The sequence below is a fragment of the Gossypium hirsutum genome, chromosome D03, assembly GCF_007990345.1.
Source record: "Gossypium hirsutum isolate 1008001.06 chromosome D03, Gossypium_hirsutum_v2.1, whole genome shotgun sequence".
Classification (NCBI taxonomy): domain Eukaryota; kingdom Viridiplantae; phylum Streptophyta; class Magnoliopsida; order Malvales; family Malvaceae; genus Gossypium; species Gossypium hirsutum.
The window spans coordinates 3,218,415-3,235,892 of record NC_053439.1 but is presented as its reverse complement, the minus strand read 5'-3'; positions in this window follow the sequence as shown (position 1 = coordinate 3,235,892).

The following is a 17,478-nucleotide window of genomic DNA, read 5'->3' as shown; positions in this document are numbered from 1 at the left end:
AAAATTTTGGGTTATAGAATTTATATATAAATACAATACATAATATACTTATGAAAATAAAGAAAAAAATATAATTATACGTGCATATATAAAATAATAAAAATAAGTATATTTTAAAAAAGGAAAAAAAAGGTGAGTATTTAATCACTTTAAAAAAATGTAAATATATACATATAAATATGAAAATATTCATTAAAAAAATAAGAAAATATTCGTTTAAAAATATATATATATATATATGTGTACATATAAAAGGAATATATATAGATAAAAAAATTAGAATAAAAATAATAATTACACTATTAATTAATAAAATAAATAAAAATAACATAAAAAAACTAAATTAAATTGCAATTTAAAAATCTGGGGTAAATCCGCAAATAAATAAAAGTAAAAGGACTAATTTGAACGCGCGAATTACATAGAGGGACTGGAAGGGAAATTTTCCCTTCTCCTCTAAAACGGCGCCGCTCAAATGGATCAAATTGAAATTTAAAATAAATTAAAGACCGAATTTTAAAAAAAATAAAACAAACCTAATTAGAAATATATTAAAAGACGGAGGGGCCAAAACGCAATTTGCCCCTCCATATAAAACACACGGATCCTAAAGCTGGGTCGGGTCAGATCCGGGTCAACCCTGGCCTTAAACGGCGCCGTTTTAATTGGCTATTTAAGCCAAAATCAATTCACAAAATCTCATTTTTCATTTTATACAAAAAAAAATAAAAAAAAATCTCTCAAACTCTCCTTTCTTTTCCGGGCATCGGCCCCCCAGTTCGACTGTCGACCGGTCATCGGCCACCGTACCGGTTGCCGATCTCCGGCACCGGCACCGCCGTATGCAATGGCCGGAAAAGAAGAAAACTTTAGATCCGGCTTCTTCGAAGCCCCTTAACCCAAATCCGGCCCCAAAACTCTTAAAATACTGTTTGAAGGCCCCAAATCTTGCGAAAACCCTTCGATTTCCGGCCGTTCACGGTAGTTCTGGGCACCACTCAGGTCGTTTCTTCCCTTTTATTTGTTTTTATTTGTGTTTTATTTGTATGTAGAACAAACAATAAAAAATATAACAAATAGGAAAAAAAATTGCAAATATCAACCTTTTGATCGATTTACTCTCTGTTGAACTCTTGGTTTGAAAATAATCTCTTTTTTATTGATTTCAGATTTTGGGGCTCCCTATTACAGTGTATTGATGGCTTTTTTATAGCCAAAATAAAAATATCATAAACAAATCAAATCTGTTTTCTTTGATTCACAATCTTTTTTTCTTTTCATGTACTGCTATTTCCTTTTCTTGATGCTCCGATACGAAGATTGGAGGAGCGCATACGTGCCATTTGCGGCGGCGTGCGAGCGTGAGATTGCTGCGGCTACTAGGGTTTCTGCTATACCCTTTGTGTTTTTTGGGCTAGCAGATTAGGGTTAGCAAATTGGGCCTTATTGGGCCGCATTATTTGGGCTATGTAAATGTTTTTTAGCCAGGACAAAATTGGCCTATTACAGGTATTTTTCGAGAAAAGTTTGTTGCTATAAATATCACAAACTGATTCGGTCTTAAAATTTTAAAATTTTCTTTGTGACAAAACCGTTTAATAAACCGAATTTTTCCAACACCTAGAAATATGCTTCTGTTTTGTAGAAAAATCTTTACTCCATGGATCCACCATAAGATGATGACAAAAATTACCCAAGGTTGATTGCCCTATTGTAATCTTTATCTATTGAAAATTTCATCAGAAAAAACTCATTATCAAGATCAACGACCTGGAAATCCCCAGCTGACTTTCATAAAAGTTGAATTTTATTAACAAACGCCCTGTACCCAATCGATCTTCCAAGAAGCCGAACCAATACGCACTGCTCCATACTCTTATCAATTATTTCATGAACCCTGTTTGAAAAACTTATCTCTAGATATTTCCTCGAATCCATAACTGTAATCATCTTCAAATAATTCGAACTCATCATCATCCAACAGCATAGTGTCTCTCCCAAATTTCTAATCAAAATTAACCATTAACTTTTCCTTGAATGACTCTTTCCAGGCATACGTCTCCTCCATAACTTAGTCTCCAAGATCAATCTCATTATTCTTTTTATCCTTCACTCTTTTAGTAACTCTTTCTAACTCAGACGGAACCGACAACCCAAGTCGTTCCAAGGTAGGTGTCAAAACCATCTTTTATTTGAAAACAAAAAGTTTAGTTGTCGACTTAAAAACGAAAATTGGGAGTCGCCACCGATATTTTATTGAGGTGTGATTGGATTACCTTGAAAATAATTTTAGGTCTGCGAATTTTGAGAAAACAGGCTCGGGAGTCGGTTACGCACGAGGATGGGTTAGCACCCTCGTGACGCCCAAAATTGGTACCGAATCGATTGTTTAATTTCTTAATGTCGAAATTTTGAAAAAAGATGTTAAAATACGATCTTTTTAAAAGAAAATTCGAATAAAAATGAATTGGATGATAAGGTGCACCCATTTCGCAGAAATAAATTGCCACACTTAGTGAGTTAGGGTGCGACAATTCAATCTTCAAAATTAGATTTGTTCATTTTTTAAGAAAATCATGTGTTTTAAGAAGGATATTTGATTATTTGAGTCAGTCGAGAAATCCAAATCCAGTAAGTTAGGGTTCAATTTCTCAAAGTTCTCGAACATCAAATATTGCCTTTATTTCGAAATCGAGATAACAAAATGTTGTATCCAGTAAGTTAGGATCAAACATTTTGAAACCTTAAGAGCTTTATTTTAACGCTTGTGTGGCTTTAATAAAATGGGCGCTTGATCATATAAATTCATTGAGAAGAGTCAAAGCCCAGTAAGTTATGGCTCAATTCTCTCGAGAACCTATGAACGTCAAGCCCTTTTTAAATTTTGTGGAATAAAACGATCACGAGGCTTTAACGAAACTCAACTCTCACAAACTAAACATGATTGAATAATGATTTAAACTTAATTAGAAGCAATTAAACTAATAATAGGCAAATACAAACATCGATTTAAATCATATTATGCAAACATCCATATAAAAAAGCAACCCATAAATTCATAATCAATTAAAAACAAAAGGACAATAATAACAATGAACAATACAAATATTTGATATCATTTGAAAAGGAGAGAAATAATAAAGAAAAAAATTTTATGAAGGATTTTTTTTAAAAAAAATGCAAGGAAATAAATAAATAAATAAATAAAGTAAGATAAAAATAAATAACTTGAAATTAATATCTACATTTTAGTTTATATAAATAAAACTTAGTAGAAATAATAGTAAATACCTAGTAATAATATATAAAAGTTAAAAAAATAGAATGAAATAACAAATTTTAGAGGAATAAGGTTTCCTTTTATGCATAAAAAATAGAATAAAATAAAAATCATTTGAAGATAGTAATACATCATTATATGTATGCGTATGCTAAAAGAAAAGAAATCATGTTATATGCATGTATATAAAAACATAAAGTATAAAAATAAAAAATAAGTATAAAAATAAAAGTAACAATAATTTCAAAAAAAGAAAAAGAAAAATATAAGAAGGATTAAATCACAAACAGAATCGAATTAACAGGGTATAAATAAAATTCAACTAAAGCGGGGGACCATGCTGCAACACGCGTATTACATGGGGGCCCGATTGGGAAATATCCCGCTACCCAAAATGCGGCATTGCAGGCTGGGTCGAAATGAAGCAAAAACGAAAATGCAGAACAAAATTAAAAAAAATAAAAGGGGTCGATTTAAATGCGCCGTAAAAAAAAGGGTCCATTTGTGCAAATCGCCCGATGGAGGCCAAAACGCGCAGATCCTTCCCTAGGTCGGGTCACCACGCGGGTTGTTGGGGTTAATCGGCCAACACGACACCGTTTAAGGGCCATTGAAACAGGCCTTAAACGGTGCCATTTTATGCACTATAAAAGGCTTCCTCATAACCCTAAAAACAGTCTGTTGAAGACAGACCTCAGCCTCCCCTCCTGCACCGTTTCGACTCGACATCCCGGAGCTTTCAAACCTCGCCTCAGCCTCGCCTCAGCTCCGATGACTGCGGAAAGAGCAAGAGTTCGACTACCAGGTACGTTTCTCCCCCTTCCTTTTATCATTCCTCTTAACAAGCAACTGATAAACACATAAATCGAAAAAAAGAAAGAAAAGAAAACCAAAACTAATAACCAGCAAGATTAGAAAGGAAAACAACCCAGAAGTCACCTTTCAAACTTTTTTCTTTTTGATTTCTTTGAATACTTTTGTATACAATATGTGTGTTTTTTCTTTTTTTTTTGTAACCCCCTAAGAGCTTTTTTTGCCCTCGTTTTATAGGTCGAGAAAAATAAAAGTAAAAGAATACAATTTTTTTCTGCGTTCTCTTTGCTGTGTTTTTCGTTTGCGCTGCTGCAAGTACGGTGTGTAGGGCTGGGGATGTGGCATGTACGGAGGCGAAGGCGCATATGTGAGGGCAGAGGCTTGGCACGCGCGGAGGAGTTTAGGCTGCTGCAGCGTTGGAGTTTGCTCGCTACTAGGGTTTCTACAATTAGGTTGGGATTTGGGCTGAGTGATTTGGGCCAGGGTCTTTAATTGGGTTTAGTTCAGTGGGTTCATTGGGTATTTAAATTTTGTAATCGGGTTTGGGCTTAGTTTTTTGTAATTTTGGACATTAATTTACGGGACTTTTATATTTATTTATTGGTATTTTCATTTGTGCTTTTGGGTCTGGGCAAATTGGGCCTATTACAGCTGCCCCTCTTTGCTCATTGTTGTGTAACGGGAATGAAGCAAAGACTAAAAATGGCCAATTTTACCCGGTCGTGCTAGACCTTGGTGCTCTTCTTCTTCATGTAGCCCCATTCCAACCTACTGCATCAGAGGTATAGGAATTGGTGCTTCGATCCACTCCGCTGCAACGTCGGGGAGATAGGATTTGTGATCTTCAACCTACTCCCCTGCTGTTCAGGGAGACAAGGCTTGGTGGCTTAAATCTGCTTCCTACTATCTTGGAAAGATAATATTTGTCGTCTTCGATCTGCTCTACTACTGCTTAGGGAGATAAGATCTGCTATCTTCAACCTACTACACTACTGCTCGGGGAGATAAGGCTGGGTGGCTTAAATCTGCTTCCCACTATCTTGGAAAGATAAGATTTGTCGTCTTTAATTTGCTCCACTACTGCTTAGGGAGATAAGATCTGCTATCTTCAACCTACTCCACTGCTGCTCAGGGAGACAAGGCTGGGTGGCTTAAATCTGCTTCCAACTATCTTGGAAAGATAAGATTTGTCATCTTTGATCTGCTCCACTACTGCTTAGAGAGATAAGATCTGCTATCTTTACTGATCTGTTCTCTAGAGAACATGACAGGTTTAATGAACGTAATTATGCCTAATGACTAGGATGACATGATCAGAATGAATCCAATGCTGCTAACTAGTCATGAGTGAATGGTATTTTCATGAATGCAAGATGTTGCTGTATTACATAAAATCTATTAAGGCTTTTGTCACAACCGTGCTTTAACACCCTTCTTCCTGGCTGGTGCTTTCAACGAAACGCTTAATTAAATTGCCTCTGCTGTAAACCTCCAAGCTCGATTCACTGGGTTATGTTCAATATGCAACTCAAGAAAAATGAGGAGATCTGGTCTTTTCTCCATCTTTCCATCGCAATTGAAGGATACCAAACGTGTAAATCTTTGGTTTATACGCCATTCACAAGATGCCACATCAAATGCTTGTGCATTAAGAATTTTTCCTCCAAAAAGATCTCATCTTTCTAACTCACGATTATTGCTAACGTTTCGTTCGTTTGATGCTTCTGTCAACGAAATCCAAAAGGGATCGTTTAAAAAAAATCAGACTTTTCTTAGATTTCTGACCTTTAATTCTGGTTCGTTCTAAACAATAGTCCTATTCCAGGTTACTGTATTATTTAGAAACTTTTTCAAAGTAACATGCAAAACTTCCTTTGTGAAAGTTTTAGTAGTCCATTAATCATTATTCCAATGCAAAATGTTTGCTGAAAGATTATAACTATGGATAGAAGTTGGTTCTGAGCATAGCTCGAAAGAGATAAAATATCGACAATAGCGAAAGAAGAATAACAAAGAAGTTGATTGAGAATGTGTATATTAGCAAAATAACATATTCAATAAAATAAGGACTAGATGCCCCAGTTATCGCAGCTTGAATTTCTCTGTACAAACTTCTGAAGACTATTCTGAGTTTGACATGTGTTTAGGATATCTGCAGTACTCTGTCAATGCTCCAAGATGTCGTATACCCTTTCTTGTTAGTTCAGGTATAGTAAAATCATCATCTTCCCCAATCAAAATTTGAGCAGCCTTTTTCGGGTTTTCGACTCAAATCCCTTTTGGTCTCAAGGTGCCCTTTGTGGGTTCTCACCTTGGCCTCTCCAAAAAATTTTTATTTTTTATTTTTTTCTTCTTTTTTTTAGGAAGCAAAGCGCCCTTTGCGGGTTTTCACTTTGGTCAATTTTTCTTTCAAGTGAAGTATTTCTTGACGGAATCTACGTTTACGGGGTTTGGTAAACTTTTACCATCCATCTCACTTAAGATCAAAGCTCCACCGAAAAATGCCTTCTTTACAACATAAGGACCTTCCCAATTTGGCATAGGAAGAATCTTTTTTAGCACTAAGTCTCCTTCGCGAAATTCTCTGGGGCGAACCTTTTTATTATAGGCTCACATCATTCGTTTCTGGTACATTTGCCCATGGCGAATGGCTCTTAACCTCTTTTCTTCTATTAGGTTCAACTGGTCATATCGAGATTGGACCCATTCAGCTTCGTCCAACTAGAGTTCAGATAACACCCGTAGCGAAGGGATCTCAACTTCAATGGGTAATACTGCCTCCATTCCATAAGCTAGAGAAAAATGTGTTGCCCCGGTAGAAGTTCTAACAGATGTTCGATAAGCAAGGAGAGAAAATGATAATTTCTCATGCCAATCCTTGTAAGTTTCCGTCATTTTCCCCACGATTCTTTTAATGTTCTTATTGGCCGCCTCCATTGCACCATTCATTTTTGGACGATACGGTGACGAGTTATGATTTTGATTTTAAATTGGCTGCAAACCTCTGCTATTGTGCTATTATTTAAATTCAATGCATTATCGAATATGATTTTCTCAGGCATTCCATATCGACAAATGATCTCCTTTTTCAAGAACTTGCTGACTGCTGACTTTGTGACATTTGCGTATGAAGCAGCTTCTACCCATTTGGTAAAGTAATCAAAGACTACGAAGATGAAACGATGCCCATTAGAAGCCTTTGGTGATATCGGCCCAATAACGTCCATACCCCACATGGAAAACGGCCACGGAGAAGTCATGACGTGAAGTGGTGAAGGGGGTGTATGCATTTTGTTTCCATAAATCTGACATTTATGGTATTTCTTGGCATAATTAATGCAATGCCATTCCATAGTGGACCAATAGTATCCAAATCTCATGATCTGTTTGGCCATGGTGAAACCATTGGCGTGCGTCCCACAGATACCCTCATGGACTTCCTCTAAAATTTTCTTGGCTTTCATGTCATCCACACATCTTAACAGTACTTGATCTTTCCTTCTTTTGTATAGCACTTCCCTATCGAAGACATATTCACTGGCAATTCTTCTCAAAGTTCTCTTGTCGTTCTCTGTTGCTTGACTAGGGTACTCCCGATTCTTCATATACCGTAGGATACTCTGATACCAAGGATGATCATCTTTTCCCTCCTCCCCAATACTGTAGCAATGAGCTGGGGTTTCGTAGATACTCATCTGAATAGGTCTCATTACCTCAAATCTGTTCACCTGAATCAACGATGCCAGAGTAGCCAATGCATCAGCATTTGGTTTTCCTCTCGTGGGAGATAACAGAAGGTGATATCGCCAAACTCATCAACCAATTCGAGGACCAGCTTTCTATAACTGATTAACTTTGGGTCTCTAGTTTCCCATTCCCCTTTGAGTTGGTATATCACTAATGCGGAATCCCCACACACTCTTAGCATTTTGATGTTCCGTTCAATGGTTGCACGAATACCCATAATACATGTTTCATATTCTGCCATATTATTTGTGCAATCAAAGTCCAACTTGCTAGCCACAGGGTAATGATCTCCACTCGGGGATACCAAGACTGCCCCAATTCCATTACCAGTAGCATTTGAAGCTCCATCGAAATTTAACCTCCACACGTGATCCCTTTGAGGATTTTCTTCAATGTTTGCCATATACATCAAGTCTTCGTTTGGAAAATCGAAGTTTAAAGGCTCATAGTCCTCCAAGGCTCTACTAGCCAGGAAATCAGCTATTGTACTCCTCTTTATGGCCTTCTGACTTACATATACTATATCAAATTCAGAGAGCAGGATCTGCCATCTAGCCATTCTCTCGTTTAAAGCAGTTGATTCCATCATATATTTTAGAAGATCCAACTTTGAAATCAGCCGAGTCGTATGATACAACATATACTACCTTAATCTTCATGTTGCCCAGATTAAAGCACAACACAATTTCTCAATTGATGAGTATCTCATTTCACAGCCAGTGAATTTCTTGCTGAGATAGTATATTGCCCTTTCTTTCTTTCCCGTTTCATCGTGTTGGCCCAATACGCATCCCATGGAATTCTCAAACACCGTTAGATACAATATCAATGGCATATCCGGACTTGGCGGTGATAGCACGGGAGTATTAGCAAAATATTATTTTATCTTGTCAAAAGCCTCTTGACATTCCTCATCCCAATCACCTGGATTATGCTTCTTCAAAAGACAGAATACTGGATCACATTTCTTAGTCAATTGTGAGAAGAATCGAGCAATGTAATTCAATCTTCCTAGGAAATGCGGACTTCTTTCTGAGTGCGTGGAGGAGGTAGGTCTCGGATTACTTTCACTTTGTCCGGGTCCACCTCAATCCTCTTCTTACTAACTATGAAGCCTAATAACTTCCCTGATCTGGCTCCAAACGTGCATTTTGCTGGGTTAAGCTTGAGCTGAAATTTCCTCAATCTCAAAACTAATCTTTTCAAGACTTGGACATGTTCTTCTTCAGTTCTAGACTTTGCAATCATATCATCAACATATACTTCGACCTCCTTATGCATCATGTCATGAAACAAAGTCACCATAGCTCTTTGATACGTTGCTCCCGTATTCTTCAATCCAAAAGGCATTACTTTGTAACAAAATGTTCCCCATAAAGTAATGAATGTTGTTTTCCCCATAACTTCGGGGTGCATCTTTATTTGATTGTATCCAGAAAAGCCATCCATGAAAGAGAATAGTGAGTAGCCCGCTGTATTGTCTACCAAAGTATCAATGTGAGGCAACGGAAAGTTGTCCTTTGGACTAGCCTTATTCAAGTCCCTGTAATCCATGCACATTCGTACCTTTCTATCTTTCTTGGGAACGGGGACGATGTTTGCTACCCAGTCTGAATATTTGATCTCCTGTAAGAATCCAGCATTGAACTACCTCTTGAGTTCTTCTTTTATTTTTAGCACAACATTAGGTCTCATCCTCGTGAGCTTCTGCTGAATTGGTTTACAATTTTCTTTTATGGGCAGACGATGTACCACAATGCTAGTACTTAGCCCGGGCATATCTTGGTACGACCATGCGAAAACATCTTTGAATTCTCGGAGCAACTCAATAAGGTCTTGTTTTGTCTTTGCGGTGATTTCAGTTCCAATTTTCACCTCCTTTCCTTCCTCCAGGCTCACGATTTCTAATGATTCCCTATAAGGTAGGATCTGCCTATCCTCTTGTTCTACCATTCTCGATAAGTCCGGAGATATACCACAGTCTTCATCATCTTCAGAGTCATAAGATCCCTCTAAACACATGTCTTGGTCAAAAAGAGGCTCTGTGTTTGATGCAGTGTCACTCATGTCATTGATATCTGAGGACCTATGAGGGAATATCAAAGAATATACCAAGAATATATAAATTTATGAATAATTATTTGTACAACAAGGTTACAAATGAAAGAACTATTTGGAAGACAATCAATCAAATAGAAAATATTTACTTGCATGGAAAGAAAAAGAATAATTGCTTGAAATGAATGTAAAGATGTATTTCATTAGAACAATGATATTTAGGCTCAAGCCTTTTTCACAAAGGATTTCCTACCATTTCCAGGCTAAAACAACAAGAATGTTCTGAGCATTACTCTAAATAGGCCCTAAAGACTACAAGGATTTCTTCCACAGTCCAATTGTTTAGCTCGCTCCCAAGTTCATAAGGGCAGATCTCCAACAAGGCCTTTTTCTCCGTTGTTTCTATAGCGTTGATATGAACATTTTCCAACATTTCTTCAATGCCTTCGCTTTTGGACACTCGTCGCTCAGGGTGAATAAACCCACCCGACACAAAAGATGTAGATATGTGGGGAAAGGTCAAAGGCTTCCACTTAACTTCATATCCGCTCAAACATGCCCTTCCCTAGTGGAGTCGCCAAGCTGTCGAAACCATCTTTTATTTGAAAAACAAAAAGTTTAGTTGTCGACTTAAAAATGAAAATTGGGATTCGCCACCGATCTTTTATTGAGATGTGATCAGATTACCTTGAAAATAATTTTAGGTCTGCGAATTTTGAGAAAACAGGCTCGAGAGTCGGTTACGCACGAGGATGGGTTAGCACCCTCGTGACGCCCAAAATTGGTACCGAATCGATTGTTTAATGTCTTAATGTCGAAATTTTGAAAAAAGATGTTAAAATACGATCATTTTAAAAAGAAAATTCGAATAAAAATGAATTGGATGATAAGGTGCACCCATTTCGCAGAAATAAATTACCACACTCAGTGAGTTAGGGTGCGACAATTCAATCTTCGAAATTAGATTTGTTCCTTTTTTAAGAAAATCATGTGTTTTAAGAAGGATATTTGATTATTTGAGTCAGTCGAGAAATCCGAATCCAGTAAGTTAGGGTTTAATTTCTCAAAGTTCTCGAACATCAAATATTGCCTTTATTTCGAAATCGAGATAACAAAATGTTGTATCCAGTAAGTAACATTTTGAAACCTTAAGAGCTTTATTTTAACGCTTGTGTGGCTTTAATAAAATGCGCGCTTCATATAAATTCATTGAGAAGAGTCGAAGCCCAGTAAGTTAGGGCTCAATTCTCTCGAGAACCTATGAACGTCAAGCCCTTTTTAAATTTTGTGGAATAAAACGATCACGAGGCTTTAACGAAACTCAACTCTCACAAACGAAACATGATTGAATAATGATTTAAACTTAATTAGAAGCAATTAAACTAATAATAGGCAAATACAAACATCGATTTAAATCATATTATGCAAACATCCATATAAAAAAGCAACCCATAAATTCATAATCAATTAAAAACAAAAGGACAATAATAACAATGAACAATACAAATATTTGATATCATTTGATAAAGGAGAGAAATAATAAAGAAAAAAATTTATGAAGGATTTTTTTTTTAAAATGCAAGGAAATAAATAAATAAATAAATGAAGTAAGATAAAAATAAATAACTTGAAATTAATATCTACATTTTAGTTTATATAAATAAAACTTAGTAGAAATAATAGTAAATACCTAGTAATAATATATAAAAGTTACAAAAATAGAATGAAATAACAAATTTTAGAGGAATAAGGTTTCCTTTTATGCATAAAAAATAGAATAAAATAAAAATCATTTGAAGATAGTAATACATCATTATATGTATGCGTATGCTAAAAGAAAAGAAATCATGTTATATGCATGTATATAAAAACATAAAGTATAAAAATAAAAGTAACAATAATTTAAAAAAAAAGAAAAATATAAGAAGGATTAAATCACAAACAGAATCGAATTAACAGGGCATAAATAAAATTAAGCTAAAGCGGGGGACCATGCTGCAACACGCGTGTACAAGCCCAAATTGCCCGACCCATTCAAAACAGGCCCAATTAACAGCCCAAAACCCAAATTTAACCCTAGCCCGAAGAAACCCTAATATCAGCTTCTCTGCCTCAGCGCCGCAGCAAACTGGCGCCGCAACCACTCCCACACGTCGTGCCCGTCGTTCCCGCACATCGCGCTTGTCGCTCCGCGCGCGTCGCGCGTATTCTCCTCCAGCAGTACCTGCAGCAACAAACACAAACAGAATAGCAAAAATCATGCCAACAAAAAAAAGAATAGATCTCTTTTTTATTTTGTTTATTTTTCTTTTCCATTTCGACTATTTAAAGCCGTGGAAAATCTGTAAACAAGGGGGGATTCAGTGTAAAAACACACAGAAAAATCTAGAGAGAACAAAGTAAATTTCAATTTTTAAGGTGATTATTAGAAGTTGTTTTTTGTTTTTGTTTTTTTATTTTATTTTTGTGCATACTAAAATATAAAGAAAAGGGGAAAAGAGAAACTGACCTTGCCTTGTCGCGTTCTGCTCCTTCCTCCGTCTCGATCGGAGGCTAGGACGGCTATTGAAGCCGCGAGGGGGGGTTCTTGAACGACGACGGTGCAAAGAAAAGGGTTGAAGAAACCTTAGCAGAGCAAAAGAGGGCAGTTGTTTTTTTTCTTTCCTTCTATTGTAAATGATTTTGAAAGGAAAAATCTGTTTTAAATAACAGAGCAAAACGGCGCCGTTTTACCCAGGCTTGACCCATGCGGTGACCCGACCCAGAGGGGAGGATCCGCGCGTTCTGGCCAAATGGTTAATTTGCTCATTTAGTCCCTTGATTTTTAGGAGCATGTTTAAATCAACTTTTTATTTCTTTTAATTTTGGCCGCATTTTTTACTTTTGTTTCAAATCAGTCCCCATTGCTGCGTAGCGTTTTAGGGAGGCGGATTATTTCCATTTTGACCCCCTCGTATAATGCGCATCACAATTTAGTCCTTCATTTCGTTTTAATTACATTTATTATTTTTTTTCTTTTTTTTTACAATTCGTTTTTAATTTTGTTTTTATTTATTATTTCCATTACTATTATTATTACATTATTTACTATCATTATTATTATCATATTTTCTATACATATACATTCGCATATTTTCTATATCATATCTATGCATATTTAATATATATATATATATATTAGGCTTTTATATATGCGTGCTTCTGTTCTTCTATATATTATTTTATTTCCTTAATTTTTACATTCATATATATGCCTATATACATACGTTTTTATATATGTTCTCTTTTATTATTTTATTTTTTTTCACTTTTATATACTTTATATTTTATATATATATTTTTTTGTAAATACATATACACATGTAATTCATTATTAAAGTATCTGTTTTGATATTATACATCCACATTTAACATGCCCTTTTAGAAAATATATTTTGGTTTTGACAATACATCAAAGTTATTTTCTTGATTCGAAGGTTTTTTTAAAAAACAAAATAAAAAGTAATATTCAAAGTTTGGGATTTTCAAGGGAAACTGAGCCCTAACGTATTGGGTTCTGATTTTCTTTGATGATCTTAAATAACCGAGGATATTCCTTATTCAAAATGCATGAGAATAAAAATCATTTTTGGGAGCTTAACTTGTTGTGCCCTAACGTATTGGGTGTGGCATGTTATTTTCTCAAAATGAAGATTTTCACATAAAATAAAGTGATATTCAAAGTTCGGGGATTATGAAGAATTGCACCCTAACGTATTGGGACTCGATTTCTTTACATGACTTGAGCAATTGATTATCTTTTTTCAAGTTCCATCGTTTGAGTTGATTTTAAATTTTTTTCTAAAACCTTCGACATCAAGACATTAAATGATCAATTTGGTACCGATTTTGGGCGTTACGAGGGTGCTAACCCTTCCTCGTACGTAACTGACTCCTGAACTCGTTTTCTCAAAATTCGTAGACCAAAATAATTTTTTAAGGTGAGCCGATCACACCTTAATAAAGGATCGGTAGCGACTCCAGTTTTGTTTTTAAAGTCGACAACTAAATTTTTTGTTTTTCAAAAAAGTGGTTTCGACAGCTTGGCGACTCCGCTGAGGACACTAGAGAGTTAAGCCATAAATTGATTATGTTTTGTCTTTTTTTCGAAAATCAACAGTTTTTTAATCACGATTTCCTTTCGCATTTATTCATCCTCATCATGATATGTTTTCATGATTGGACCAAGTCGAATAATCTGTATTTGCATTTTGCATTACATGGTCAGTTTTACCCCTCTAAGTGGGAGCGAGAAACTAGTCTTTCGTGAGGTTTTCACCTCCGTGCAGGGTAGTGGACCGCTTCCGGGATACATCCGTACCTCTTTCTTCGTGAGATTTTCATCTCCGTGCAGCCATAGGGAAATGTAACCCCCTAAACTGAACTCGATCCATATGAGCCTATAATGGGTGAGGAACGAGGAATCTACTGGTTCGGGTACCCTTACTCTAGAAACAAAACCTCATATAGTGAGTTTTAGGAACTTGCCCTAGGTAGAACTATACCAAGCCCTAGAGGAGTCCTGAATAGGTGCTTTTATTATTTCCTGTGTGCATTGAATTATGATTGTATGCATGATACTAACTTGTGTGCTTTTTTTTGGCTGCATGACATTTTTGACTGCATGGAATTTCATCATAGAAAAGAGGTGTTGACTCACGTTTGGTTGTTAATAGAGAACTTTCCACGAAAAACGGGTTTCTTGATAAGGTGGAAGATAATACGGTTGTCCGAGTATAGTCTAAGAAAAAATGACGCGAAAGGAAATAGCCTAACAAGAGGAGTATACGACTTTGCTGTATGACCTGAGGATTCAAATTGTCAAAGTTTATTCAAAAGTCATCAAAGCTTGCTGTACGACTTTGCTGTATGAGCGTGAGTGAGCAAGGTGTTACGACCTAGATCAAACAAAAAGGAGCTCAAATTCACGAGATGCATCTTAATATCCGAATGGTCGATGTCTTCGCTTGGAGTACGAGGGTGAAGCTGTATATATATCCGCTTTATACAAAGAGATTTGTTTTCTAGTGAAGTTTTCTAGTAAAGAATTGAACATGAATCAACGTCTCTTTTTGCATTCATTTCATGCATTTGCATTACATTACATCATATGCATTAAACACCGCTAAATGATCCTAATTAACTAAAATCATTGCTCAGTTAACCTGGAAACCAACCAACCAACCCAACACCGATACGGCACTCCAGCAAAGACAAGAGACATAAATCAGAGATTGGAAAAGCTTGAACAGTACCAGAAGGAGATGCAAGACCGACTTCAGCTACAAGTGCAAGAGTGATTAGTCAAAATGCAACAGGATATGTCGGAGAAGATGCAGGAATCCCAAAATACTATGATGGCAAAGCTAACCAAACTGTTGACTGGAGGAGGTGATAAGGGAAAAGGTCCCATGGCTAATGTTGAAGAGGGTAATGAAGATGAACTACTCTATCCTACAGGCTTTACTCCTCCACATGTGTAGACCCAAGCTGAAGTATACCCGCACAAATCTACTGTCACAATCAGGCCTCAGCAGTTCCAGGCCGGTGCTTCAAACTTTCAAGCTGGATTACGCTCTAACCCCGAAAACCACCCTGCTAACTCTGCTATTCCTGACTTCGATGAAGTGGCTGAAAAGGAAAGAATAAAGGAGGAGTTACCAAAGCAGCTAGAGGAAAGGTGCAAATGGCTCGAGGAGAAATTCAAGGCAATGGAAGTCACCAAAAGCTATCGTGGGATTGACGCTAAAGAGCTGAGTTTAGTTCTGGATTTGGTACTCCCTCATAAGTTTAAGATGCCAGAATTCGAGAAGTACAATGAGACAACTTGCCCAGAAGTTCATATCACTATGTTCTGTAGGCGAATGGCTGGATACGTTAACAATGACCAGCTATTGATACATTGTTTCCAAGATAGCCTCGCAGGGGCAGCATCTAAATGGTACAATCAACTGAACCGTAGCATGATTGGTTCATGGAGGGATTTAGCACAAGCGTTCATGAAACAGTACAGTCATGTGACAGACATGGTTTCTGACAGAATCACCCTTCAAAATATAGAGAAGAAGCCAAACGAAAGTTTCAGGTAGTATGCACAAAGATGGAGGGAAGTCGCCGTTCAAGTTCAACTGCCACTATTAGAAAGAGAAACAACAATGCTCTTTGTTAATACGCTGACGGCCCCATTCATTACGCATATGTTAGGAAGTGCTACAAAAAGCTTTTCTGACATAGTTATGAATGGTGAAATGATCGAAAATACTGTAAGAAGCGAGAAAATTGATGCAGAGGAGAGTAATAAGAGGTCAGTCTCAAAGAGAAGAGAAAATGAATTGAACAACACGGGTTACGCTAAATCAGTTACTGTGAGTCAGCCAAGAAAGGTGGCTGCTAACGAACAATGTTCATCGAGACAGGAAGCTGGTACAAGATAAAACACTGAGAGGCCCCAATTCACGCCAATTCTGGTGTCGTATAAGGAGCTATATCAAAGTTTGTTTGATGCACACATTGTTTCCCCTTTTCATGTGAAGCCTTTACAACCTCCGTATCCCGAATGGTATGATGCGAACGCACAACGTGAATACCACACGGGAATTACGGGACACTCAATAGAGAATTGCACTGCCTTCAAGAAGTAAGTTGAAAGACTCATCAGCATAGGTATTGTCAAGTTTGGTGACTCGTCCAATGCAGAAAATCTGCTACCCAATCATGATTGATAATGGAGGGAATGAAATGTATAGAGAAGTGGTGAGATTTTCACATCGACGCCTTATGTGCAGAGACAACTAAAAGGGTCATTGTTAGATATTCGCTTGGGAGGTTTTATAAATAATGGGACTATAGAGGAAACCCTATAGTATTTAGAGTCTGTTAGAGTAATGTTCAGAATATACTTGTTGCTTTTAGCCTATAAGCAATAAGAACTTCTTTGTGAAATAGGCTCATGTCTGAACATCATTATTTTAATAAAATGCATCATTGCAATCATCTTTGAGCAAATATCCTCTCGTTCTTTACGATTCTTTCATTCTTTTAGATTTTTTCTGCCAAACCATTCATTCATTCATTTATATTATTCTTTGTATATTCTTTGGCACCTACAATAGGTCTCTAGATATCAATGACATGATTGACACTGTTACAGACTCTGAATCTCCTTTTGAGTGAGACATGTGTTTAGAGGGATTCTATGACTTTGAAAATGACATGGATTGTAGCATATTTCTGGACTTATTAAGGATGGTAGAGCAGGAAGGAAATTTTACCTCATGAGGAGACAATAGAGACTGTGACCTTGAGGGAGCACGTAAGACTGAAAAAACAAAGTAAGACGTTGTTGAGTTACTTCAAGCATTCAAAGAAGCCTTCGCATGGTCATACCAGGATATGTCCGGTTTAAGCACTGATATTGCAATCTGAACAATAGCACGATATCAAAAATTTGCAGTATGTTCAAGGTGAATATCATGAATGGTGCAGTGAAAACTCTACCGGGGCAATGCCACTCTTTTCCATTTATCACGATTTTTTCATTG